The sequence below is a fragment of the Sturnira hondurensis genome, unplaced genomic scaffold (genome assembly GCF_014824575.4).
Source record: "Sturnira hondurensis isolate 20B ecotype Veracruz unplaced genomic scaffold, ASM1482457v3 Scaffold0001872, whole genome shotgun sequence".
NCBI classification, from domain to species: domain Eukaryota; kingdom Metazoa; phylum Chordata; class Mammalia; order Chiroptera; family Phyllostomidae; genus Sturnira; species Sturnira hondurensis.
In genome coordinates this window covers 7,397,633-7,424,744 of record NW_028074503.1, presented here as the reverse complement: position 1 = coordinate 7,424,744, position 27,112 = coordinate 7,397,633, and the positions used below count along the sequence as shown (strand labels likewise).

The 27,112-nt window shown below is 39.1% G+C and overlaps 1 protein-coding gene and 2 long non-coding RNA genes across 3 annotated transcripts in view; 2 read left to right on the top strand and 1 right to left on the bottom strand.

Moving 5' to 3' along the window:
* Window positions 1–27,112, top strand: part of CDH2 (cadherin 2) — a 207,972-nt gene that overhangs the window by 33,517 nt on the left and 147,343 nt on the right. The window lies entirely within an intron of this gene.
* On the bottom strand, window positions 942–1,443 carry LOC118977447 (uncharacterized). Its single transcript, XR_005064532.1, has 2 exons — window positions 1,301–1,443; window positions 942–1,074 (listed from the first exon to the last, which is right to left on the bottom strand). It is a non-coding gene; the product is annotated as an uncharacterized LOC118977447 (long non-coding RNA).
* On the top strand, window positions 2,816–16,127 carry LOC118977440 (uncharacterized). The gene is made up of 3 exons (XR_005064531.1): window positions 2,816–2,826; window positions 14,782–14,789; window positions 15,914–16,127. It is a non-coding gene; the product is annotated as an uncharacterized LOC118977440 (long non-coding RNA).

Genomic DNA, 27,112 nt, shown 5'->3' with positions numbered 1-27,112 from the left:
TTATTTTCAAGTAGATGGAGTTTGATTTAGATTAGTTTACTTACTGATGAAGTCTTGTTGGCATTAACATGCTCAGAGGAAGCTGTTATCTTTAGAAAACAGTCCTGAAATATTTTTATTAGTTTAGTAGGACTATACAACTACACTCATTTTTTAACTCGTATTTTTGTGTGACATGTACTTCTGAGTTGGGAAGCTGTATATATTTTTGGCTGGTCTGCTATGTTCCAGGCTTGTATTAACCTGTTATGAAATCCAGGGTTTAGTTTCATTTTGATAAATCTTCTTGGATTATTGAATGCGTTTTTTAAAATATTTGAAAGGTAGGTTTATAAACATCTTATTTATAATGTTGGCCATCTGCTTGCACTTTACTGATTTCTGATTGATTGTGGGAAAAGGTACTGAGTATGGAGATCATTCATTCTCTTAGATATGGTTGATCATTTCCGAGGACGTATAAATGAAATGCAGCCATGTAGATCCTCAGGTGTGGGGAGCTTTATTGATACCTTGTGGCAGTCTTGTTTTTTTAAAGAAGAATTAAGTATATAATATGATCATATAAGAACTAAAAAATGTCATTCTTGTTTTTACTGTAATTATGTAGACTTCATTTAATACTTAGATTTTTATATCCCTTTTGATGTATATTTATGTCTAGATTTCTTTTTAGGACATTTCATTTATTTATTTTTAGAGGGAGAGAAGGAAGTGAGAGAGGGAGAGAAACATCAAGGTGTGGTTGCTTCTCATGGTCCCCCCACTGGGAATTTGGCCCACAACCCAGGCATGTGCCCTGACTGGGAATTGAACCTGCGACTCTTTGGTTCGTAGGCCTGCACTCAATCCACTGAGCCACACCAGCCAAGGCTAGACTTTTTAATGTAATGCTACAAAATGAGATAAGCCAGTTTGAGTGGTCACTGTTTTTTAAGTCCTTTGGCAGTTTTTCATAGCCTTCCATAATGTGAAGTAGTTGGGGTCTGCTCTGACACAAACTAGCAACCAGATATGTGTTAAAGGTTAAGTAAGTCACAAGTCACATATGAAAATGTAATAGTAAGCAGGCACCTGAATGGTTTAAAANCAGCCAGGGCTAGACTTCTTAATGTAATGCTACAAAATGAGATAAGCCAGTTTGAGTGGTCACTGTTTTTTAAGTCCTTTGGCAGTTTTTCATAGCCTTCCATAATGTGAAGTAGTTGGGGTCTGCTCTGACACAAACTAGCAACCAGATATGTGTTAAAGGTTAAGTAAGTTACAAGTCACATATGAAAATGTAATAGCAAGCAGGCACCTGAATGGTTTAAAAATCTCTCTTTTTAAGATCACAGAGCCCCTTTCTCTCTTTTGCATTAAGCTCTCTGGGAAGCATCTAGTGAGGAGCAGAAAGTAAACACAATAATAAAATTTACTGTATGGATGCAGAAAAATAAACAGAGAAGCAAAATAGAATGTGTGTTCTGCAGTTCGTACAGGGTGGTCATGGAAGGCATCATTGTGCAGAAGACCTCTGAGTAAGAACTGATGTTGGAGATGGTTCAAGAGCTGTGGATATCTGGGAGAAGAACCTTTGAAACAGAGCGAACAGCCAGTACAAAGGTCCTGAAGCAGGAGTGTGTCTGCATTATTGAAGGAGCAGCAAGGAGCCTGGTGTGACCAGCATGCAGAGAGGAAGGGGTAGAGCTGCAGGGAATGAGATTAGATGAGGTGAGGGCAGTAGTGGACCACGCTGTGCTGGCGCCGAGTAGGATTTGGTTGGATTATGAAGAGGTGAGAAGCTATTGGGAGGCTTTCAGCAGAGGAAAGACGTGGTTTGACTGATAACATTGTATCATTCTGGCTATTGTGTTGAGAAAAAAAGCCAAAGGACGTAAGAAGGGAAGAGGAGACCAGTTAGGACACTAGTGATAATCTAGGAGAGAAGGTGGTGGCTGGGACTAAGGTGGTTGCAGTAGAGTTGGAAGAAGGGGTTGGATTCTAAATGTTTTTAAAAAGTAATTTATTGAAGTGAAATTCACATAACAGAAAATGAACCATTTGGAAGAGAACCACTCAGTAGAATTTAGTAAATAATAATATTTTGCAACCACCATCTCTATCTAATTTCAAATCATTTTCATCACTTCCAAGACCTCTTACCCATTAGGCATTTTCTCCCAAGCCCTTCCCCTGCCCCCCAAACCCTTGTATGTTTGGCTCTTTCACTTAGCATTTTAGAGGTTCATCACATTGCAGCCTGTGTCGGTACTTCATTCCTTTTTTATGGCTTAATAGTATTCCAGTGTGTGTGTGTGTGTGTGTGTATTTACATTTGTAACCTATTTGTTCAACTGTTCATTAATTGATGGACATTTGGGAGGTTTTCACCTTTTGATGGCTGGGAATCGTGCTGGTGTGAATGTGTATAAGGTACTTTATTGAGTACCTGTTTTGGATTCTTTTGCGTACATATGTCGAGGTGGAATTGAGAGGTCACATGGCAATTCTTTATTTAACTTTTTGAAGAACTGTCAAACTGGTTTCCACAGTACTTGATCCATTTTATATTCCAACTAGTTGTGCACAGGGATTCCAATATTTCACATCCTCACTAAACCTTATTTTTCATTTGTCTTGATTTTAGACATCCCACTGGGTGTGAAGTGGTACCACTTTGTGGTTTGTTTTTGCATTTCCTTAACAATTAATGATGTTGACTGTCCTGTCATGTGTATTGTTTGTGCATCTTTGGAGAAGTGTCTGTTCACGTCCTTTGCACATTTCTTTTTAGATTTCTTTTTACTTTGAGAGAGAGGAGAACAGAGGGATAGAGCTATGAATGTGCAAGAGATAGCATTGATTGGTTGCTTCTCACATGCTCCCCCACCAGGCATCTGATCTGCCACTCAGGCATGTGCCCTGACTGGGAATCGAACCAGTGACCCTTTGGTTCAGAGGCCGGCACTCAATCCAGTGTGGGCACTTTGCCCATTTTTTTTGAAGTAGGAATCCTGATTTTTTTAATTTTTATTTTTATTTAATTCTTGTTCAAGTACAGTTTTCTGTCTTATATTCCCAGCCCTGTCTCACCCCAGTGCTCCCCACCTCCCTCCCATTTCTGCCCCCACCTTAGTTATTGTCCATGTGTCCTTTATACTTGTTCATGTGAGTCCATCCCCTTTTCCCCTATGATTTTCTCCTCTCTCCTCTCTGGACCCTGTCAGCCTGTTCCATATTTGAGTGTCATTGGTCATATTTTGCTTGTTTGTTTGTTTTGTTGTTTAGATTCCTGTTAACGGTGATATCATATGGTATTTGTCTTTTACCACCTGGCTTATTTCCTCAGCATAATGCTTTCCAGTTCCATCCATGATGTTGCAAAGGGTAGGAGCTCCTTCTTCCTTTCTGCAGCATAGAAGTCCATTGTGTAAATGTACCATAGCTTTTTGATCCAGTCATTTACCGATTCGCATCTAGGTTGCTTCCAACTCTTGGCTATCTTAAATTGTGCTGCTATGAACATCGGGGTGCATAGGTTCTTTTGGATTGGTGTTTCAGGGTTCTTGGGATATACTCCTAATAGTGGAAATGCTGGGTTGAAAGGTCATTTTTAAATTAATTTTTTGTTGTTGTTTTTGAATTGTAAGAGTTCTTTATATATTCTAGATACTAGACCTTTGTCGTGTGTATGATTTGCAAATATTTTCTTTCATTCTCTAGGTTGTCTTTCATTTCTTAGTGTCTTTATGCACAAGAGTTTTTAACTTTGATGATATCTAATTTATTTTTTCTCATTTTGCTTCTTTGGTGTCATATCTAGGAGTCCATGTGGTATGAGATGGAAGTTCAGCTTTATACTCTATGGTTGGAAAACAGTGACAGGATTTGATGGATTGGATAGGTGATGTGAAAAAAGAGTCAAGGATGATTCCGTGATATTTTGTCTGAACACTGGGAATGATGTTAGTCACTGTGAGGGGCAGCATCAGGAACTCCGTTGGAGTCTGTAGAGGTGTGAATATCAGAGATGCCAAGGAGACATTTAAATATGGGTTCTGGGTTCCGTGGAGGGGGCTGGGCAGCAGATGGGGAGCACCAAGTGTCTAACTAATGATGTCATGACCGAGGGTGAAATCACTAAGTAGCCCAGTGTGAGGAGGAGAAAACTGAGGACAGAAAATGGTTTCACAGGGAGCCTTTGAGCTCTCTGTTGTCGGGAAATCAGGATCAAGAGGTGGCTGAAGAATGAGAAAGAGTGCCTAGGGAAGCAGGAGAAAAGTCAGTGTGGTGTGGTGTCTCGGAAGGCAAGTGAGGGAGGGTTTCAAAAGAAGCGAGTGATCGTCTGTGCCAGATGCTACTGAAGGGTCAGCTCAGATAAGGGCTGAGAATTCACCACTGATTTTGCACCATGGAGGTAACTGGTGTCTTTGATTTGGCTTTATTTAACAGGCAGGCGGAGGAGGGAAGCCAGACATAGGTTGAGGTTTTCTTTCTTTCTTTTTTTTTCCAAAGGAAGAAGAGAAATTGGGTGGGTCAGAGAAGCTGACGAGGCAAGTGGGGTCAACCAAGACTATTTTTAAAGATGAGAGTGATGTGTTTTCATGATGACGGCAAAAAAAATCCAGTAGGCAGGGGATATGGAGTGGCGAGGAAGAGAGCGGTAATTGCTAGGACAATAGCCTGGAGTAGACTACAGAAATGAGATCAAGTGGGCTCAGAAGTCTGTTTCCCTGGCAAGCTCCAGAGATGTTTTTGTGTACCTGCATTTGAGAACCACTCTTAACACATTTTGTTCAGTCGCTCCTAAAAATGGTTTAAAATCCTTCATTTCAGCTTGATGATTTTATGTCAGCAGAAGCTTTGCCCAACAGAACCGGTAGCTAGGATAAAAATGAAGCCCTTGTGGCGTTCGATGATGTAAACAGCGTTTTCGTTTGCTGTAGCGTCCTTGACAGATGGTTATCCAGCCACTGCCACTCTCTCCCAGCAAACGAGCAGGATATCACTCCCTTACAAAGTCTGCTCCATCTTTGGAGAGCTCTAGCTGTTAAAAAGTGGTTTCTTAAAAAGTTTCACTGAAGCATATGTTCCGAAAATGTGTGCCCACTGGCGCCTGTTTCATCTTTTGGCATCACACAGAGCAAGTCTATTCTTTCATGTTCCAGGGTCATTTATTTTATCCTTTCACATGCCAGGGGTTTTCAAGGAATGGGGCGATGGTGGACAACAAGACAGGCAACATGCCTGTAGTAGGAACTTCTATTTAAGAGATCTTCAAATACCTGAACATAATCACCTTGGCTCCTTAAATCTTTTCTGCTTCAGGCTACACATCAAACGGTTTCTTTAGTGGAGCTTGAGCATTCTGGCTTCCTTTTGCCTTTCAAAGAGAGGAAACTGAGGTTCTGCCCCCCCGCCCCCCAACCCGAGCCCTGCTGCCTGCGTGCTGTGTGTGCCCTGGAGGCTGTTTGATGTGAATGCAGTGCTTCTGGGGCAGAGTGCGCCGGCCTTCGACCTGCGGCCTCATTCTGTTGGCCCGTTTAAGGTGGTGGTTAACTAAAACTCGTGGGTGTTTTTCAGATGAACTGCTAACCATCTTGCACTTGTAAAATTGATTTTGCACTCCCATGTTAGACCTGTGAGTTGATTTTTTCCCCCTGAAAGGTCGTAGCTTCAATACCATCAGGAGACCCCACTGGCAACCCACATACGTAGTAGCCCAAGGAATCGATGTCAGCACTTACTTTAAGTCCTCGTTTGAACAGAGGGGTATTGGGGAACATCTAAAAGTTTGACATAGCTGTCAGATTGACGGAGTAAACCACTGCAGCTATGGGAACGTATAAGTAACAGGGGATTTAGATCGTCCTTGTTGGTAGTTTCAGATTGTTGCCCCAAAATGAATTTCATTGTGCAAAAAATAAAAATGATCTCTTTCCAAGAATGCACATATCTTATTAAAGCACATCTCTAACTATTTCAGAGTTTCTGTTTTATTTTGAGAACTTTTGTGTCAATAGCTGGTTGTCCCCAAAGCTGGCAGAAGGTAGAACAAAGAAGAACCTTTTCTGCTATGTGGAGATCTAAGCTTTTTTTTTTTTTTGCCTTCAGTAACTGTTTTTGAACTGCGTTTCTACAGGTGTCTAAAGTTTGCCTCTTTAATTGTTTTTGTTGAATCTTGTATATATCACTCTGGCTGGGATTAGCTCGCTTGTAAGGGAGATGTCACTGGCACCTCGATCTATCATTTTTCCTTGTTCAGTGTGGGCTGAGTTTCTCTTATGGTTGCTTTCTTTTGCTGCTGTTTCGAAGGAAATATACTTTATATGCTCTTTCTAAATGGCATGGTCTTCGACACCAGCATTTGTACTCTGTGTTGTATCAAGACTGTAATTGAGCGTGCCAAGGGTTTTTGAAGACCTGTGTCCTGACACCAGGACATGCCTGTCCTGTGCTGCGTGCCAGCAGCCGGTCATTCTCTGTGACAGTGCGCTGTTTCTCCTTGTTGAAAACTTCTCCCACGAGGAAACAGATTTGTCGGGCTTTCATTGTACTGTCTTTTAAATGGACTGTTACATATTCTATTCTATATGCTTTTATTCTTTTCAGTTTAACTTTTGTTCCTAGTGTCTGGATTAAAAAGTATAGGAAATAACTCTTCCAAAGTCCTCTAGTTTTAACCTTTTTTTGTGTAAACCATTATCACTGGTTTTCAGATTTTAGGGTATCTGACACTTACTTTGGGGTGAGCTTATTAAAATGCAGATTCCTGGGGCCCATCCAAGAACTTAAGGGCTGGATTCTAAGACTGTGTATTTTTACAAGTGAACTCCCTGTGGTTTTAATAAAGGTGGTCTTCCACCAACTAACCTAGTGTGCCTTAGTATGCATTTTCATGGCAGAAACATAGTCAAATTTATTACATTCCCTCTATGTTTAGGTAGTCAAACCCTATCAATCCAGATAGATTTTTGGAGGTGTATATTACCTCTTCTTTCTTGTGTTTTATATGGAAGCTTACCTCTGGCTTTGGATGGGTATTACAGCATCCAACATAGATATTAATGAACATTTTGTTAATAATTGATCAGAACATACACCTGTATACACTCTAAATATGTGTTTGTTTTTAAACACCTGAATATTTATTTCACCGGATGTTCAAATAAGGAGACTAGTGCTAATAATATAAGTGCTAATAAATTGAGATTAAGAATCTTCCTTTACCTGGTAGGAAAAAAAATGTTACAGCAAAGAAAATGGCTCATAAGTTCCACTTTGAGTTAATTCCCAGGGCTGAAAGCTCCGCCTTCATGACCCCTTCACTTACTTGCTGATGGTGTGTGTGGTCTAACTAACCAAGGGCAATTCTATCAGAGTTGGGAGCACCTGATATATTGCGTTTGCTTTTCCTCTGAAATCAACTGGCCTTCCTGATGTCCCCCCTTTCATGCTGGCACTTAACTTTATTTAAGTTGTTGAATTACATTTTTAAAGCCTGCAAATAAGGTCCAGTTCATTATTACTTTGTCTTTCATTTCACAAGTTCACTTTAAGTGTTCTCAGATTAGCAGGTATTATGAATTTAATAAAGTGTTGATATGGGAATTCTCAGAGCCTGGGGAGTATTTGTGTTCCGTACCTTCCTTCAACAAATACTTGCTCTTCGTTGTATGTAAAGAGGTCGCTGTGCATTGCCTTGGAAAATGCCGGTGCCCAGCTCACACTGATTAGCTGTGGAAGTGGGGAAAATGGTCGTAATTTGCAGTAATCATTTAAATTATAGAAATTGCTCTGTAGAATTTCTGGATGGTTTTGAAGGCCAAAAATAATGATCCACTTAAATGAACTGATCAGAGAAAAATCGCAACAGGACTGAATATTTGTTCTCTTAATTTCTTTGTGAAATTAAATCCTGTAGATTTTTACATTTTGCATAGATGTATAATATTTATTTATTCCTTTAGTCACAGGTCTGCTGTAGCATATTTTGTTGACTTGTCTACTCTGTTGCTGCAGAAGACACTTATTAAAGCATCTTGTTGCATTTATTTTCTGGGAAAACGGTCCCTTATGAGGTAATCTCATATTAACTGCTCAGATTCATAAAGCCAGAGTGTGGTATTGTCACTCCACTAATGATTAACAAATTCGTAGATAACATGAATTCTCAATCCGTATTAGTGCCTCATTCTCAGAGGTCTAGTAGCTTAACCCATCCCAAATAATAATTTATTATTTTTCAGGCAGCCATTTAAATACACTAGGCAATTAAGAACAGATTCATCCTGGGTTTTGCTGATTATTGATACGTCTGGTACTCATAATGTGGGCATTTCAGCAATGCTACATGCAGGGATGTGTAAGAAACGCCTTACCTTCGGCATTCAGGTCACTTATTTATTAAAGTATTATATTTGTGTGGCAATTTATACTTCTTGAGCAATTTCATAAACTTTAATTTAACTGCCCTGAATTCTGAGTTAGGTGGAATTCTGGGATCTTTCTGTTTTCACATAATGAAACTGAGTTCACAGAAGTGGAGTGACTCACGGAGAACCAGAACATGCGTAAGTAGCTGAATGGGGTCTCAGTACTGTTTTCTGATTTCTGCACATTGCGTAGAGTTGCTTCTCCAGGGTTTTGAAATCCATTTTGCCAATCAAAGTACACTTATTTTCCCACCCCCCTCAGGAATGATTGTAAACTTGGCTCTGTTTTCTTAAGATGTTAATGAGTACACCCAGAATTTTTCTCAGATGTTTGGAATTGTCGTTCCACCTTTTTGAGCTATGATCGGTTCTCAGAAACATTTAGTTCTCTTTTACTTGTTGTCTTGGGAAAGAAGGTAGTTTGTATCATCACCACCTCTACCCAGCACACTTTAAGCCACGGATGTCTCCTATTTAAGAAATATAAATTAATTCCTATAGAAGATGATAGAAGATAAATGTAGCCCTCATGAAGCAGCATCTAGCTTTTGCCAGATACAGTGGCCAGCAGGTCACTGGGCACCGATACAGAGATGGATCCTCTCGTTTGCCCCGGGATCCTGGTTTTTCAGGGAAGATGGGGCACATCAAGGCACTGAAGAGACTGCATACAAACTGGATATTTCATGGTCTGACAATGGCAGTACATTCTTTTATTTATCAAATGACTTGCATGTGCCAGGTTCTTAATAGAAATTATATTTAGTCTTTACAATGACCCAGCAAAAGTGCTGATCCTGTGTTACAGGAAGGAGATTCAGACATAAACAGTTTCAAGTGATTTATTCAAAGCCTACCATTAGCAAGTGGTGGCCTCAGGACTTCAACCCGGGTCTGCAGGACTTCCACTCCTGTATCCTTCCTAATAAACTGAGGTCTCCGTAGGATGTACCTGAATATTCAGGTAAATGAGGGACTCGATCCGGCAACAGTCAGTTATTGGAGAAGACACTTTGGAGAGTGGATGGATATGGAGGAAAGGTAGATAAAGAGTATGTGTATGTGTGAGAGAGAGAAAGAGATCAGACTGACACAGGAGGAAGATTTTTGTTGGCAGGTACTCCCCAAAAATGTAGACTGGTGGGTCCAAATCTTGATCTTTGAGTGGCACAGCCAAGGATCCAGTTGGCTGATAAGGTGGGAGTCATCTAGAGCTGAAAGGAAAATCAGGCAAGTATGGATTCTGGAGAGGACGGTCTGAATGAAGTTGACTTTAAAGGCTCTAAACAGTAGGTGAATAATATTTTGTGTAAATCAGTTGTGTAGTAGACATCATGGTGACCTCCCCTGAGATTTCTCCCTCAACCACTATTTGGGTACCTATGGCTGGCCACCTTACAGCAGTCCATACATAGCTTTAGAAGAGGTTTAGTCCACCTCTGGTCCTAGGAAAGAAGTACCGTGACCCCTATTCCTGTGACGTTCTGGACCAGTGAGGTCAACGTCAGGTCAACCAGAGTTCTCTCTCAAACCTGTCTATGTCTTTTGCACCTCACTCCCCCAGCCATGCCCCCCCCCCATTCCTGCCGTTGCCCTCCATGGTTTTTTCCTCTCCTTCAACAGGAATAAAAAAGCAAATATGCTCCCGAGTTCTCGTCAGTCATCCACTTTAGGCAGTTTGGAGAGTGGAGAGAAACCTGACCCTCAATGCGATTACTAAATGGCTGAATACAAAAATCCTGAGCTTTTCCTATCCCTGGGCTTCCAGGCATGCTAGCTGATAAGCCCCATCCATTGCATAAGGTCGTATAAGGTGAGTGCTCTGTTATGGGCCTTGAGTTACATCCTCACTGATACTGGGTTTTACAGAAGGTCTCCATGAGGCTGGGAGCACAGATTTCATAACCTCAGGGGAATAAGAATCTGCTTTACATGATTATGGCCAGAAAGGGAAAGCGTCAGGGTAGAGAGATGAAAGGTATTGCTTTGGTTGTGGGTCTGTGCTTTTCTGCTCTAGTCCCAGAGTGGTGGTCAGCTGTACGGGGTAGGGACTGGGTCACTTTGTCACCCTGTACTCCCGATGCCTGGCACAGTGCCTGGCAGATCTGGGTGTTAGCACTAGCTGGCAAATTAACTGAATGAATGAGTATGAACAAAAGTTTGGAGATTTACTCGTAACTGAGGTCACAGAGAATATCATCTATTGCCAACAATAGTATGGAAATTTTAAAAAACGAGGTAGTAATTGGGAAAGATGGAAATGGGATGCTAGCTTGTGAAATCGGTAGAAAGTATTTGGGTAAAAAGAAAATTTAACTAAGCTCTAGAGTTACACTATTTCAGGCCACCAAAAAGAAAGAGAGGGAGGGAGGGAGGGAGGGAGGGAGGGAGGAAGGGAGGGAGGGAGGGAAAACTGCTTTGGGAACAATTTTTTCTGTAGTTTATACTTAATTTTTTTTCTTCTCTTTAAATGGACCATTTTTTCCTAAATGTCTTTCAAAAATATTTTGATTCTCTTACAAGGCTATATTGTAAGACAGAGAGTAGAGGGAAAAAAAATAAGGGCTTTTTCTAGGTCAGATCTTAATAGAAAATCACCATGGCAGTGATTGATGTGCTATGTGAGGATTCTATTAAAGTGTTCCTGTAACTTGTCTAGATGTGAAGTAAGGCGGTGTCACTGAAACCCCACAGTGTGCTGGCATAGGGACTTTGCTATGACGCTCTTTACATTTGTGGCTTCTTTTTCTACAGAATAGTGATGCGAATGCTGATCAGAATGTTAGATTTTTAAAAGCGGACAGGAAATACACTGTCTAGGAATTCTTTTCTTTATTTCTGTCTTAGTTCATTTCGGCTGCTATAACAGAATATCAGAGACCGGATTACTTATAAACAACAGAAATTTATTTTTCACTGATCTATAATCTGGCAAGTCCAAGATCAAGACCAAGGCTGATTTGGTGAGGACTTGCCTCCCAGTCCGTAGGCAGTGGTCCCCTTGTGCTGTCACAGAGAGGAAGGGGCCAGGGAGCTCACTGCACTTTATTTGTTTTTAAATAAGGATCCTGACGCCATCATGAGGACTCTACCTTCATGACCATATAACTCCGAAAGGATTTCCTTCCAAATATCATCGTGAGGAAATAGGTTTCAACACATGAGTTTTGCTGAGCCGCAAATATTGTGTAGAGCAGTTCCTAGCAGAAAAAAATAGTATTTTTTAACAAAATTATGAGGTATTTTGTAAATGTAGATTTGTGAGTAGGTCAAACGAAACTTAAAAGGAAGATGTGACTTTCAAATACTGTGGAACTAAGAATGTCTTATTTGAGCTTTTGTGTGTAGGTCATTCTATCAACAAATTATATAGTATTTATTGACCCAAAATGACCTTTGCTTTTCAGAGTTTTGAAGCAGGTTTTTGGTTATATATACGATTAACATAGAAACTATTTTTAAAAATAAAGATTGCATTAAATGGATGAGTGTGTGTGCTCACAAATGTGTCTGGTTCTAAATTTTTAATTAACTCTTGAAGGGAACTCATCACAATTTGGGATTACAGAAGTCTCAGCCTCCCCTGGAAATTTCATTCCTTTGCTGTTCTAGACCGCACTGTAGGAGGGATTGTTGCCCTCACAGCCGACCTTCCCTTTGGAAAGTCCTGGCAGCAGAACACCAAAGGGTACTCTGCACCCCAAAGGAGGTAACACAATTTCAGTTGTCAGTCACTGCAGCCAGAGCCAAAACCCTCTCCTCCAGGGCTCCCTGAAAGGGGCTTGCTCAGATGCACTGCTCACACCTTCATGCTCCCTGGTTTCTCATGGCTTGTGTCAATTAATTCTGCCTTGTAGGCCCCAGGTAGCATTGGTGTGATTACTGCACACATGTCCTGTTTGGGATGAGTGTATACCCATGTCTCTGAGAGCAGTGGTTTTCAAATTATTATGACTGGGAAACATTATTAGAAATACAGTTTACATCATGATCCTATATTCTCACATACATATATATGTATATACCTATATATACACACACACATATACACGTATAGATGACATACATATTTCACAAGATAGTACACTTACCTTTGACAGTGATGTACTCCATTTTCCGTTCCATTTTATACTAACAATCTATTGTTACCTGCATTTTGAAAAGCAGTGCATTCGCCCTGCTTCCTGGGGTAGAGTGAGTACTCAGCTCCGGAGTCCCCAGAGCTGTTTCTGCCTGTTCCCTGGCGAAATGGACTCTGATGACCAGCATGACTTACCCATGCCCACGGTCACTCTGTTAGTGTTAATGCAATTCCCAAATGATCGTATGCTTCTAGTATTTCTTTATAGAACCCTCTATATTAGATATGAACATTTTATAAAGAATTAGCTCCTGTATACCTCACAGTCCTATGTTAGCTGTGAGCACTATGATGTTCTATCTATTTTATAAATTAAAAGAGATGTTCATTATTCTGCCAAGAAAATAGAAGAGCAAGGACACTCTGCTTAATGCTGCATTGTTCCAAAACTTCTGCTCTTTGACTGAATAATGCTTTTCTTAGGCAGTTCTCAATGCCCTAAAATGAGTAATAAGAAAAGCATATGAATTATGATTACTGACATATAGGGTCATCATTCACTTTTTATAAGTTAGTAGCTTGTCTTTTTAAAATTGTGTGTAGAACTATAGTCTAATAGATATCTGTTTGCAAATCATAAGCTGTACTTTCATTAAGAAAAATAAAGTTTTGATATTTTATCTTAGGTTTATGTTAACCAAAGACATCAAGGCTGATTTCTTTCAAACATTTATGGATAATTACCATAATTGAAGGATATCTGCTTTAGGTGTACATAGATTTTTATAGGCAAATAATAATGTCCTTTATGAGTTTAAAATTTTATAGCTGTGATTTTAAAATACTAAATTAATGGAAGCAATTTTCAGAGAAAAATAGCAGCATTAGAAATATGTCAACTTCGGACGCAAGATGTTTTGAAAGGCACGTATAATTTGTAGTAGAGTAACTATTAAGCAGATCATACAATGGCAATTCTGAAGGACAAAAGTCACATGATGTATGCTGCCTAATTGCTTTGGGTGAATTAGGATACATCTGATATATATGTGTATATACACATATGCATATGTATGTATATGTCTATATACACATATATGTATATCTGTGTGTGCATATATACACAGATATATATCCTATGTCATTAGAGATTGTGGGTGTGACCTGTCCCTTGTTGGTTGCCTTGGAAACTAGTGTACAGATTTACTTTCAGGTATAAGCAAAACCACAATTTACATAGGCTTTGGTTTGTAGTGCTGGTGGATCTTCCAGACCCGATAAATAGTGTGTATTGAACGTTGGCAAAGCTCGTTTGATTTATTATGCTTTTCTTCTTTCTGTAGGAGTTAGCCTCATTAATAATGGGGTTAATGCTACATCCAGCACTTATTTAGCTGATTAATTCATGAATGCCACTGAAGCATATTAAAGGGAAGCTTTGAATATTACAGCTTAGCAATCAGGCTTTTTTGGAGGGAAGTCAAATATATGAGAAATAAATACACTTACCTCTGATATTTGAGGTGCACACTTATAATATCTTATTGTTCACTGAGTTCTTGATGCATAACCTATAAAATTACATAAATGATATGATTATGAGACTTAGTTGCAACTTAAAAAGATTTTCGGAACCTAATTAACTTATTCTGGTGTTGCTTATTAATTCATTTGAATTTCATACTCAATTCCAAAAAAAAGCAAAAGCCAACATAGAATTTTATGATAAAACTTTTAAAGCCAATCAAGAGTGTAGTAATAGGTTACCATCAACACCATTTAGTTGTTAGTGGCCTACTGACCAGAACTTTTTACTATTTCCTTTGGTTGTGAGTCCTGGGAATGTTCAAGGTATCTCAGAATAGCGGCCAACTTGTCATGGATCATTTCTTTATCCTTCTGTTCATTATCTAAAATCTTCGTCACTGAGCATTCTTTCAGGGTTACGAGTTTGTAGGTAATCGTTGAACGTTGCGAAATATGTGGCCACTGTCATCCTTGGCCAACATTCCCTGTGCACTTTGATGTCTAAGCACAGAGAGCTTCACAGTAGGTTAACCTTAAATTAGCAGCATTTGTATGTGCATATAAAGTGAAAAAGGAAGTGTCACACATTTTTGTTGTTTTATGAATGTTCTAATTATATTTGTACTGAAACAGCCTTAGGGCAACACTGGGGCAACTCTACCTCCAACTCTAATAAACCCCACATTTTGCTGACTTAATTGTATTGTGTATATATGTGTGCACATATATGTATATGTGTGCATATATGTAAAATAGGTGTGAGTGTACATATGTACATATATGTGTTATATGTGAAACTTTTTTGGCATGACTTAAATTGCTATATTATAATCAGTCTTGGTGCGCTGTGGCTAGATTATTTTCCTTACTGAAAGGTTGAATGATGATGATTTTAATAATGGTAAATAAAACCTTCACTGTATTTTGAATAGGTAAATTGGTTTGACCAATGATCACTATGAAGAAAGTATTCTCTCTGGGCCTCTTGGGGCCTTGTGCTGATGGCTGCTTCCCAAATTTGTGATAGAACTAGAATAACCTGTCACTATGGCTACCAGGATTTAAATTTACTGTTATTAGAGGGAAGCTTATGAATTCCCAAGCCACTCAGAAGTTGAATCCATGAACTAAATCCGTAACTGCTCCCATAGGAGCTGGGGAAGAAGCCCTGCGGATTTTAGTGTTATTCTCCCATGTCAGGTTAGTGGATTGGATAACTTGACAGTCGTTTTTTTCTTTAAAAAAGAAAATGATTTAATGTGTAAAGCAATGCTGATCTTTTTGTTTTCCTTTATAGTACAATTTCTCTCTAAGCTATTGTCTGTAGTGCTGCTGGAATTCTTTATACAAGGCAGATAATGTGTTTCTTCTGTGTAAGAGCTCACCGTGGACCTCTAAGGACCTGAAAGTGCCTTAAGGAGAAAGTCTGGCTGCCTAGCCTGGCCTTTAAGGTCTCCAACCTGGCCCTGGGTGTGCCCCTGCGGTTCCTTTGCCTCCTCACCCTTGTGGACCTCCTGGACCCTAGTCATATGGAACTATTATTGGTTGCTGCTGGCTGCACCATCAGGTCACATTGCCATGTCCTTGCCTATTCTGATGTGAGTCTCCAGGACCTCCTGGTTCCCTCTGTCTACCTTTCAGTTCTGGGACGTTTGTTTTTCCACACTAGTCTGGCAGTTCTACCAGGATAGCCTGTGTTTTATTTACATCTGTCTTTTAGGTCGAGCACAATAATGTTTAAAATCAAAGATGAAGGTCACTCAGTCATTCTCTTTAGTTATGAGATTGGAACATTGGAGAGAATCTTGCCCAGTAAGATTTTTTTCCAGATAAATTATTTGTAGATGAGAGATTAGAAACTTTTGGCTACATTTTGTGTTTATATGAGTACCAAATGTACTTGAGTTCCAGATACTAGGTTAGGAGCTCTGAATGGGTTAGTTTTATTATCGTAACAACTAGTTGGGGTAGATTTTTATATACATTTTAAAGGAATTGAGTAAAGAGATTCAGAAAAGGTAGGGGGAGTTTGCACAAGCCCCCAGATAGTAAATAGAAAATTACATATTTTTACAGGCCACATGACACCTAAAACTAGATTATATAGAGAAATGATCCATTTTGATTTTTAAGGGTTTTACTATGTAGTCGTATTACTTCCCCTCATTGTTCTGTGTAAATGTTATGTCTCTTTGTAGACAATCTATAATAGAGCAATAATGGATATCTAAGTCCATTTTTCTCAGAATGATGCCAGTCTTCAAAATACAAATATTTGTACTGTTTTTATAACATGCATCTAGGTCTTTTCTTAGAATAGCAATAGATGACCATTACAATCTCATTTTTATGAAACATTTTCCTGTGTCTGAGCAGTTCAAAGTGTTAGGCAATGCAGTTGGCCATAGACTCCAGCTCCTTACCTGTAAAAATACTGTACTTCAGGTAAGTTCTCCTGTTGTTCGTTTGCCACATATTTTCAATTTACAATTAAGGAAAATGATGAAAACGTCTTGAATATTTTTTACATCCCCAAGTATTAAATGCAAAAATGTGTGTATTTTGTAATAAGGAATGTGAACTGTAGGACATAAATCAGACTTGAGATTTAACCACTTCGGTTTCCTTCAGATACTGAGGATAAAAATGGTCTCTATCTTGCATGCCGGTTAGGATGAGTAAATAAGTTAGTATCTATAAAGTGTTTAGGACAAAATCCAGCCAAGAGTAGAAGCCAAATAAATGTTCATTATGATTGAGGATTTTTTTCTTTACAATTGTTTTAACATGAAGTGTTTTCAGAAATCAAGTTAATTCACATTTAATATTTACATGGAATAAATTAGTAGGATAGGTAAGACCATTCTTAGAAAACAAGTTCTGAGGTTAATGTCTCATTCCTTCTCCTCCCCAATATATTTTCACCAATCCTGGCCCCCTTTTTAAGAAGACAAATTAATGAATAAAATACGCTGTTTGAATCATACTCTTTTCTGTCCCTCTCTTTCTTGGATTCACTGTTGGCAGATACTAGTTTTTGCCGTCAATATTAATAGGGTGGTGGCAGACCCTTTTTTCATTCTGGTAGGTACTTTGTAACTATTGGTTAAACGAATCAGTGACTGCACAGTAATGGGCCAGGTTTCTGGCTTCTTGACCTTCAGAGAAAGGAACTTACAGAGTTTTCTCATACTTCATATACTGAAACATAAATATTAAAGTAGAAGTCTCTCCCTTTTCCCTCCCTGAACAAAAAGTCCTTAATATCTGTGTCACAGCTATGGCATTTGACCGATAAAGTAGACATAAAGATATTAGAATTTAAATCCCAGGTAACTTTTTAAATAACTATTATGTGTATCTGTTACTGCTTTAGAATAATTACCTCAAAATTTCTGAAGCAGCCCAGTGAACAGGCAGTGTGTGTTCTATGACATGAGCACTGGAGGACATAGCAACCTGCCTGGGACACTGCCCTGCAGAACCCGGTCAGGACTGCACTGGGACTGGGATTGCAGTCAAGTTCAAATGCAGTCCCTGGGCGGGATTTCACACCCCAGCCCTGAACTACGTGCAGCAGTTACTTTATATCTTTTAATGAGTCATACTTTAATCATTATTAGTCAGTGAAGCTGAAAAGACAAGAAATATTGGAGAGATTAATGTAGTGATTTAATGCTAATCATTGTCTTCTCTGTTACCTACTGAAATATGGAGTAGTAAAGGTAAAGTAATATTGAGTAAATATGACAGTGCCTCAGAGCACTTAACCCTTTCGATTTGGGAGAAAAGGTGGAAAGGCTTTTTGGAACTCTGCCCTTGGCTGATATTTAAGAAAACAACTAATTTTCCCTTTTATTTATTTCAAAGTCGGGAGGTCTTTGCAAGTGTAAATATGGATGCTGACAAAGTTTGGTAACACACGGTTAATTTGTGTTCTGAAAACCAGGATAAAGGGGTAGTGTCTCTCTTTTTTTTTTTCTGAGATTAAAGCCTGCTGTAAATTTTGGCAGCACTATTTTATTGCAATAAGATCAGTTCATAGCATATTCATGCTTAGTTTGAATGAAAATTGAGTTTGACTAAAGAAAATTATGTCCTTCTAAATGAAAATGAGCAGATGTACAAAATGAACCTTAAAATTAATCTTGGATTTACCCCTTCCTGAATGCATCATTTCACAGTGACATTGAAAGTGACAAGGTGGGTAGGGGGAGGTGCTGCACATTGAGAGTTTTAAACAATCACTACAGACCTATTTGGGGGGCTTCAAAGGCACAACTATTAAGGAGATGGAATTGATTTTCTGCTTAGAAATATGCAAAGAAAATATTCCTCTTTTCAAAACCGTTTTACCTTTAACTTCTACGACATCATTTTAAAAACTGTGAATTCTTTGGATTTAACACAAGTTTTATCTCCCCGCCTGTTGTCTAACTGAATGCTGTCTATTATTTTAATCATGTTAATCTACCACTTAGTGTAAAATGCTGCTCTTTGGCTGCTGGAGAACAAAAGTGCTTTCTGTTCTTCCTTCTTCAGTGCACTGGCCTTCACATTGTGCATGGTCCTGCAGCAGCTCGGAGTTTTGTACACGCTGATCAATACAGTCAGAACCCTTTATTTAGTGAGATCAATGCAGTGTAATGAAGTCTGTGTTCCAATTCCCTTCTAAGCATCACTGCTGGTCTGGGAAGGCGTCTTTTTTTTAAAACTCACCCCCATTCGAAGCTCAATCAAAGTTATGTTTGAGTTTTTTTCTTATTACTCAGGATGGAGCAATGCTTTTGAGCCCTCTTTAAACATGCTCCACAAAACTAACTCCCCAGTACATTCCAAAGGCATGCCCGCTGTAATAATGAAGGAGAAGAGAGAAATCATGTGAGTTAAGAAAGAAAATTGAGTATCAGCAAAATACTGCTGGTTCAGTTAAAAATCTATGGCTTAATCACATGAGTGCTGATAAATGGTATTGAACAAAGTGTTTTGTTTTGTGAAAATATGCCCACAGGTTAGCAGCATGCTTGTGAAAAGTATATGGATTATCATAGGATCAGAGCGGTGATCTGTCAATTAAGTGTTATACATTCATTTATATGCAGCATGATTAAAACAAATTGGAATCTATCGGGCTTCCCTTCTGAGTTATACTTTGCTCAGGATTCGATCTTAGTGAGACATTAAACTGTTTCATCTTAACTTTAAAAGTATTTATATATTTGGAAGAGTGTTTTTCAGTATTTGGGATATCAATTGCTAACACTTTCATCAAGATAGGCAGACCTGAGGCCTGAAACTTGATCTATGATATAAAGTGCTAAAACTCAATATGTTACCTCATTGGCTACTATATTTTAATGTATTTTTATAAGCTTTCATCATGACCTAACAATGTCCTATTATTGTTTTAGATGGAAAAGTCTATCTCAATCAAGGTTATACTATTTACTAGAAATTACTTGTTTTTAATATAAGACAGTTAATTGAGGCCCGTTGGGGAATTTCTATTTTCTAGTTTCTATTTTACTTGGTGTCATAACACATTGCTTATATTCTTAAACAAGGCCGAATTGAAGCACATGACTTCTAGTGTGTTGAAAGAGTTCGAGTTAAGAACATTTGGAGAAATCACCTTATAAGCTATTGATTTAAAATAGTTTATTTCTCAGTGTTGTGTATAATGAGAAAGCTTAATACTTACAGTTTTTAGGCAACCATATTTTATAACATGGAGGAGTAAAATTCTAAACTCGGAAGGCATTTTGCAGATGGCCTAGGCCCTCTAGGGGGCCCTCCTTCTTCCATGGAGCCCATTAATTAAAAAAAAAATCTTAGCTACTTTAATTTATGTTGACTTTGCTAACAGGGTAAAATAAGATGGTTAAAACAATCTCAGTAATAAGAGTCCGTGTAAAGATGAGTAGGAAACAAAAAAAAAAACCTGCTTGGAGAAAAAGCATTTTTGAGCGCCTGGTGTGTACAAACGCTGTAGTGCAAATGTGCATAGAAGTAGTTTCGTTTCCTGTCAGATGTTCCTGACATAGAGTTGGTGAGCACAGGTAACACAGTAGAGGTAGTAGGGGGTCCTCGCAGTAGTGATTTTTTTCTGTCTGAAAGGGTTCTGGGAGACATGGCGTTTGAGCTTGGCATGAAAACATAGGCATGAAGCAGATGAACCAACTGGGATTTTCTGCTGGGTATTTCTCAGGTGTATGGTCCCAGAAGTAGAAGGGAGCCCAAGACTTTTAAGATGTAAGTAGAGCCCAGACCAGTGTGGCTTGGTTGGTTTGCCTTCCTCCAGCAAAGCAAAGGGTAACTGGTTCCGTTCCCGCTCAGGGCACATTCCTTGGTCGTGGATTTGGTCCCCGGTGGGGGCCTGTACCAGAGGCAGCTGATCGATATTTCTCCCTCACATTGGCTTCTCTCCCTATCTTTCTCCCTCCCTTCTGAAAATAAATGAAATCTTTCCAGAAAGATAAGACGTGAGTGTAAGTAACTAGAAGATTGCCGGTACCATTAACTGAAATAAGCCCCCAAACCAAATTTCAAGAATGGGAGGGAAGACAGCCTCCTCTCCTAAAACCTTAGCTCTTGCCTTGCTGAGTAAAGTGTGTGCAGTTCCCGCACACCCTCAGCTGCACACTTCTGCACCTCACTCTGACCCTTCCACCCCCTCTTTCCCACTCTGCCCAGCTAACTTGGCTGTCATTTTTGTGATTTTTCTGCAGAGCCCAGGCCAAGCGTACAGCTGTGTGCGCAGCCACTAGGGTACGTGCTCTCCTGCCCCCAGTTAAACCTTTGGTGGTTTCGTTAATGAGTGTGGTTTCATTTTGTGGAACTACAGTGACCTTGTTTTTCTCTGTAACTCTAATCCCAGCACACAGTTAATACTCAGTAGATTTCTGTTGGATTAATGAAAGAGGGTAAAGAATGTTGATTGTTGTGAAGATAACCTAGGGGAGGACATTAACCAGCAGTGACTTGGGCCTAGATTTGGGGGAAAGGTTTGGGGCTCCCACATGTTAGAATTGGGGGATTGGAGCCAGAATCTAGAGAAGAGGAAAAGTGCTGATGACTGAACTGTGGGACCCGTGATGTGGAGCCGAAGGAGGTTAGAGGGGAAATTGGTACAACATAAGCTAAGGACAAAGAAATCCCCAGAGTGAGGGAGTGACCAGGGAGCTAAAATACTGCAGAGAGGCCAAGAAAAATGAGACATAATGAAAAGGTTGCATTCAGTGAATGGGCAGTCTCTGAGGCCCCTGAGACTAGTTTAAGTAGAGTGGTTAAGATGAAAATATGTGTTTCTTTAAGAAAACACTCACATGTTTTCACATGTCATTTGTAATGATGTGCTGGACAATTTAGTTTATTTAGGTGTTTTCTATTGACCTTTTACCCTGCAGTAACCAGAAGGGTAAGGATTTCTTGTGGTCGTTTCTAGTTGATTTAAACCTGGTCATTGGGTGAAATACATTCTAAGTACTGGATACTTATGTTAAACAGAATAACATTAGTGTTTCCCCATGGCTTCATGGGTTTCTCTATTTGTCCTTGACTCATAATGAGCCTAATAGCTGTAAGTTGTCCCAGTGCTTATGGTTATAGCCACATTCCATGAGAAAAAGTTAACACCTGTGGCCAAAGGGGCTTTTTCTGCAGAAGGGCTGAAACCTTTGCCAAACAATTGAATTTTCTAATCAGGAAATTATCAAGGGAAATAAAAAGGTTATCAAAGGAAATAAAAATGAGAAGACATCTTCTTGATTAAATGATATCTGTCTGGTATGTTCTATAAATGTTATGTCTGAGTATTTCTTCACTTACTGTTCTTTTGTTCTTAAGTTTGCAATTTAGGACGGGATAGATGGTGCGATGATGTTCCATAGGTTTTCTGTCTGAGTTGGGCATAAATCATGCCTTCCTTTTATATGTATTTCTTTTATATTATGGCTCATCTGTCTTCTTTATTATGGTCACATTTGTTTTCTACATACACACAGGCTGTCTAGCCATGTAGTGTTGGGTGAAATATCAATTTTGGTCATAAACAGGCATATATTTATATTTATAAATATGTAACAGCAAGACTTTTGAAGAAAGCTGATATATATAACTTATCACAATCTGTTTCTTTTCTATTATTGAATATTCTGTAATTGCTTTGTTCAGGTTCTCAACTAGTCATGTTTTAAAGCGTCCGGTGCAGGCAAATGCATCAGGGAGAGGACATTTAAGAAACACGTTGGACCTATCCCTGTGATATGCCATCTCAAAATGGTTGGGCCCCACACATACACATTCTACAGACTTGTGTGTGTCTGTCTGTTGTTCTAATTGTGTAGATGAGAGTGATATAATTTAGCCTAAGTACATATGGATAATTAAAAAGTCCACTTGGTTTATGAATTAGGTAACACACAAATTCAATGCTGTGAAGCAGGAACTAGAAATAACAATAACTTAAGAAATGAATTTATTTCTCTCACAGGTAACCATTTAGAAGTCGGCATTCAGGGGAAGGTGGGATGGCTTTGCTCCATGAAGTCATTCAAAGGTTTAGGCTCCTTCTTGGTGGTTGTTCTGCCTTCCTAGACAGTTGTCTTCATTTGCAGTCAAGATGGCTATCCGTCAAGTCCACAGCCTAAGCAACTGCAAGGCAGAGATGTACCTGCACTTTATTTTTGTTTATTTATTTATTTTTATTTTTTAGTGTTGTTCCGTTACAGTTGTCCCCATTTTTCCCCATTGCTCTCCACTGCCTGTCCAACCCCCACTTCCAGAGACAGTCCCCACCCCATGACTCGGAACTTGCACATACACCGTGGCATCCTGTTGGCCTGAGGTTTCTTCTGAGGCACAACAACCTGAGGGAAGGCAGGGAAATGACTCTCTATTTTGAGCTGCACTGGACCCAGCTAAAAATTCTATTACTTTGAAAGAAGGTGAGAATGGATATTGGGTTATAGTTTCTGTCCTAGGGCACAATAGACTTAGTGTATCTAAATTGCAAAAATCCCATTTAATGTATTTGCATTATTGTAGATCATTTATTGAATGTCCACGCAATATTGCTCAATATTAAGTCATCATCAAATGCTTTATAAATTATTCATACCTCCTTCAGTTGGAAAACTTGATGATCTCAAATTCCAGAACTTTAATCTCTGAGGAATTTGGTTGTGTAGTAGACGGCATTTATTTATTTATTTATTTATTTATTATTTTTAAAAGATTTTATTTATTTATCTTTAAAGAGGAAGGGAAGGAGAGTAGGAGAGAAGGAGAGAAATAGCAATGTACGGTTGCCTCTCGTGAGTCCCCTGCTGGGAACTGGCCTGCAACCCTGGCATGTGCCCTGACTGGGAATCAAACCGCGATCGTCTGGTTCGCAATCCACTGAGCTACACCAGCCATAGACGGCATTTAATTACTGATGGAAATCCTTTTGTTTCTTAGCAGGTTGGGGGTGGTCAGTGTCTGATTACTTCTTGAATAGTCTGTTTATTCATTCATTTCAATTCCTTATTTAGCTTTCTTAAGTGGAGGTCCTGTTCCAGGCAGCACGTGAGATATGAAATGCACTGGACACAGACTCTGGCATTAAGCCTTCTTTTTACAGTTGTGTGTACCTCCCTGTGAAAAGCCAGCCTTGATGATAGTGGTTTTATCTTGTGAAAAGCACCAGAGAAAGTGCCCAAAAGTCTCTTCCTCTCATTTACTCAGTCTGTTCTGCATTATGTTCCCTGGTTGCTAGTGTGAGAAAATTTTCTTGAAGGTTCCAATTCTTTATTTTCCTGGGATTATTTGTTGGTGTTGAATTTTCTCATGGATTAGGAAGTTGCCCCCACTGTTGTCAATTAGTCATGTCAGGGAATGAGGGGAAAAACTATGTTTATGTAATTAATGGTTTTTTCAAGACTTGGAAAGTTCTTTTTTTTTAATGTAACGAAATATACTTTTAGCTAATAATTTAGCTAGGTAGTAACTTTTAACTAGTAATTGAAGAATTAATCCTTTCTTAAGCGATTGAGATTTAAAAGTTTCCTGTTTAATCAGACTCTAACTTCTGGGCTTTGTAGAATGAACAATCTTAAGAAATAAAAGGCCAGTTTTAATACAAAGTAATGGAATACATCAATAACCATTAAGGTATACAGGCTAAGCCTCCCTTAGGTGCACGGTGTGAGTTTTATTCTTAAAATGCCAAACACAGCAAAACCTGGTCTGACCTTCACATTGCTCCCAACCCAAAGTCAGCGCGTGTACACACACACACACACACACACACACACACACAGAGCACTCATCAAACCTTAAATGTACTGCACTATAAAACAGCAAAGGACACTGGCTCATCCAGTTTTTTCTTTGTTTTCTGGATTTTTAATGAAATCTTTGGAACTTGTTCTTTCTAACAGTCTTCTTTTGAAATAGGTTGATTGTTTTTTTTCTTTGATTACACTTAAAGAGTGAAGACCAATGTTGCTATTACTAAATGTCGTGTATACAACAGAAGATGGAGCACCTTGCTTGGCTGTAAATACATTGGTGGCACAGTCAGCATTTGTTCCTAACTCATTTTTTTGCACGTCTGGCCTTTCCTGTCTTCTTTCAACCTTGGTCTGCTCTCTGTTTAACATAGATATATGTGAATATTGATTATCATGCAGACACCTCTTGAATGACAGAATTGTATCGTTGGGGGAAAGAAACAGGACTCTGGAGAAAGACAGAAAAGGAAGAAGTCTCTGTTCCCCTCCACTTGGCAGGAGGACAGATAAAATTTAAATAAAGATGGAGATAACGCATCACTATTCTTTGCTCTTTTTTTTTTTAAACAAATTAAGTCAAAGTGCCTCGTTGGGGATACACGAAAAAGCTCTTAAATTTTTTTTCTCAGAATTGTGCTATTATTTAGGTGACAGGCGGCCTAACCTATTAGGAAGAACAATAGACCAAGAGTCAGGAAACTTGGGTTTCAGGGTCGGCTCATCTACTAACTGCAGTGTCGGCTTACCACGCGTGTAGTATCACTGTGACTGTTTCTCATTTGTAAAATGCAGGGCTTGCACTATGTGGTTTACTGAGATTTCTCTCAGGTCTGTGATTATCATTTTACTGGTCACTTTTATCTTAAAAATAGCACAAAATGAAATAAAGGGTCAGTAGTTTTAAAGCCACGTTCTATAACAGCAGGATTTGTGCACACGTGTGTAACTAATCTTACCTTAAGGCTACAGCCCCTTCTTGGTAGTTGAAACTTTTCATGAACAAGGTGTATGATGTAGGGAGATGTTAGGCTCTGGGCCCTGGGTCACACAGCATGAAGCCTCTTTCTTTTGTGTTCTAGGAGCTCTGACTTGTAATCTCCGCGAACTGGCTCACAAGTGAAGCGGTTGGGGTGGGCAGCGCTGCAGTTGCGTGTTCTCTATGGGTGAGGGGCCAGGTGACCGGCCTAGATGGCAGTTCCCTAACCTGCTGGTTGTCAATATTTGTCCCAGTTGTATGTTTTTCCTGTAGTCATATTCCCCTTGGATCGCGTGTCTGACCATATAGATTTAGTTCACTTAATTCGAGGTCGGTATTTCCAGTCTCACTTAACCTTATTTGGCACACTTCGGTTTTTGTAAGTAGGTGAATGGATTTCCTTGGAGTGTCATTGCTTCCGTTTTGGTAGTAGCAATCGATTTTAATTTGACGGGGATATTAAATATCAGTATGAGAAAAATGATAAGATAAACAAGCCACTTCGCAAACTTTGAAATTTAGATTTCTTTCAAATATATTGCAATTTAGAAGGGAGGGGTATATAAACACTAGATTGTGGGCACCAACTGTTGTGGGAGGTGAAGCTGATTAATGAACCCTCCTCCCCCTACACAATTTGAGTACTCTAGTTTTTAAGAAGATGGAATACCGATCCTTTCCACTTCATCCCTAAGATAGGTTCCTCTTACTGACAGTTATTTCTTTCAGCTATGCTCTGTTAACTCTTTCAGGTAACTCAGTTACCTTTGGTAAGGCATGGTTCGGTTCATGGAGTCAGGAGGTCATACTCTGAATCATTCAGACCATGAGTGTCTGCTGTGTTATTGATTGTGTGCTTGAGATCAAAGACAAACAGAGACATAGTGGAAAACTGTTAGTAAATAGGAGGCTAGTTTGGGAAATTGTGAAGCATATAGTCTTTGTTATTGATTGGTTTTATATGAAAAGCTTCAAGGTCAGTAACCTCTGGTACCTATTCCTTTGATTGTCTGGCCTTTTGGGAATTAATTCTTTTCTAAAATAGGCGCATGCCTGGTCATTCATTCTATGAAATAGATATTTTCTTGAGGAACTTTCCTTTGTACTAAGTTAAATCCATGTAGTGAGACCCCAAATGGTTCATCAAAGGGGTATTTAAAATAACACAGAGTTTGAACAGAAAATAAGTTAAAGTGGTTAGTAACATTGAAAACATTATGCAAATATACCATTAATTATCACCTTCATCCTTATAGACACTTAGGTTTCAAAGTTATCTAGTTCAGAATTTTTTTTAATTCTAAAGCCTATCTTTACCACCCCTGTGGTGACTTCCTAACAAATCATCTTTTTCAGCCAGCAAATCTAGGTCATTTGGGTTAAAAAATAAGTACAATTTCAAAGAGTTTGTCTAACGAAGACTTAGGTTTCTCTACCTCGGCACTGTGGACATTCTAGACCAGGCAGTTCTTTGATTTGTGTGCATTAAATGGTGTTTAGCAGTATCCACTCTTTACCATGAGATTCCCCAGTTCTGACAACTACAAATGTCACCAAAGATTGTCAGATATTGCCCAGATGGCGGAATCACCCACAGTGGCGAACCACTGCATTAAATAAACAATTATTATTGCCATTTAACACCAAAAGTGTCGCAATAAAGGACAAATCTTCTCAGGAAAGGATATAGTGTGAGAAACAAACTGACCTAACAGAATTTCAGTATTCTGTTGAGATTGAGTTTACTTGTTTTCTTGATTCGTTTGGCAAATCTACACCGGCACATAGAAGGCGAAGTGGAGTTCAGATATCTCACGTGTTCGGTCACTTACAGCCA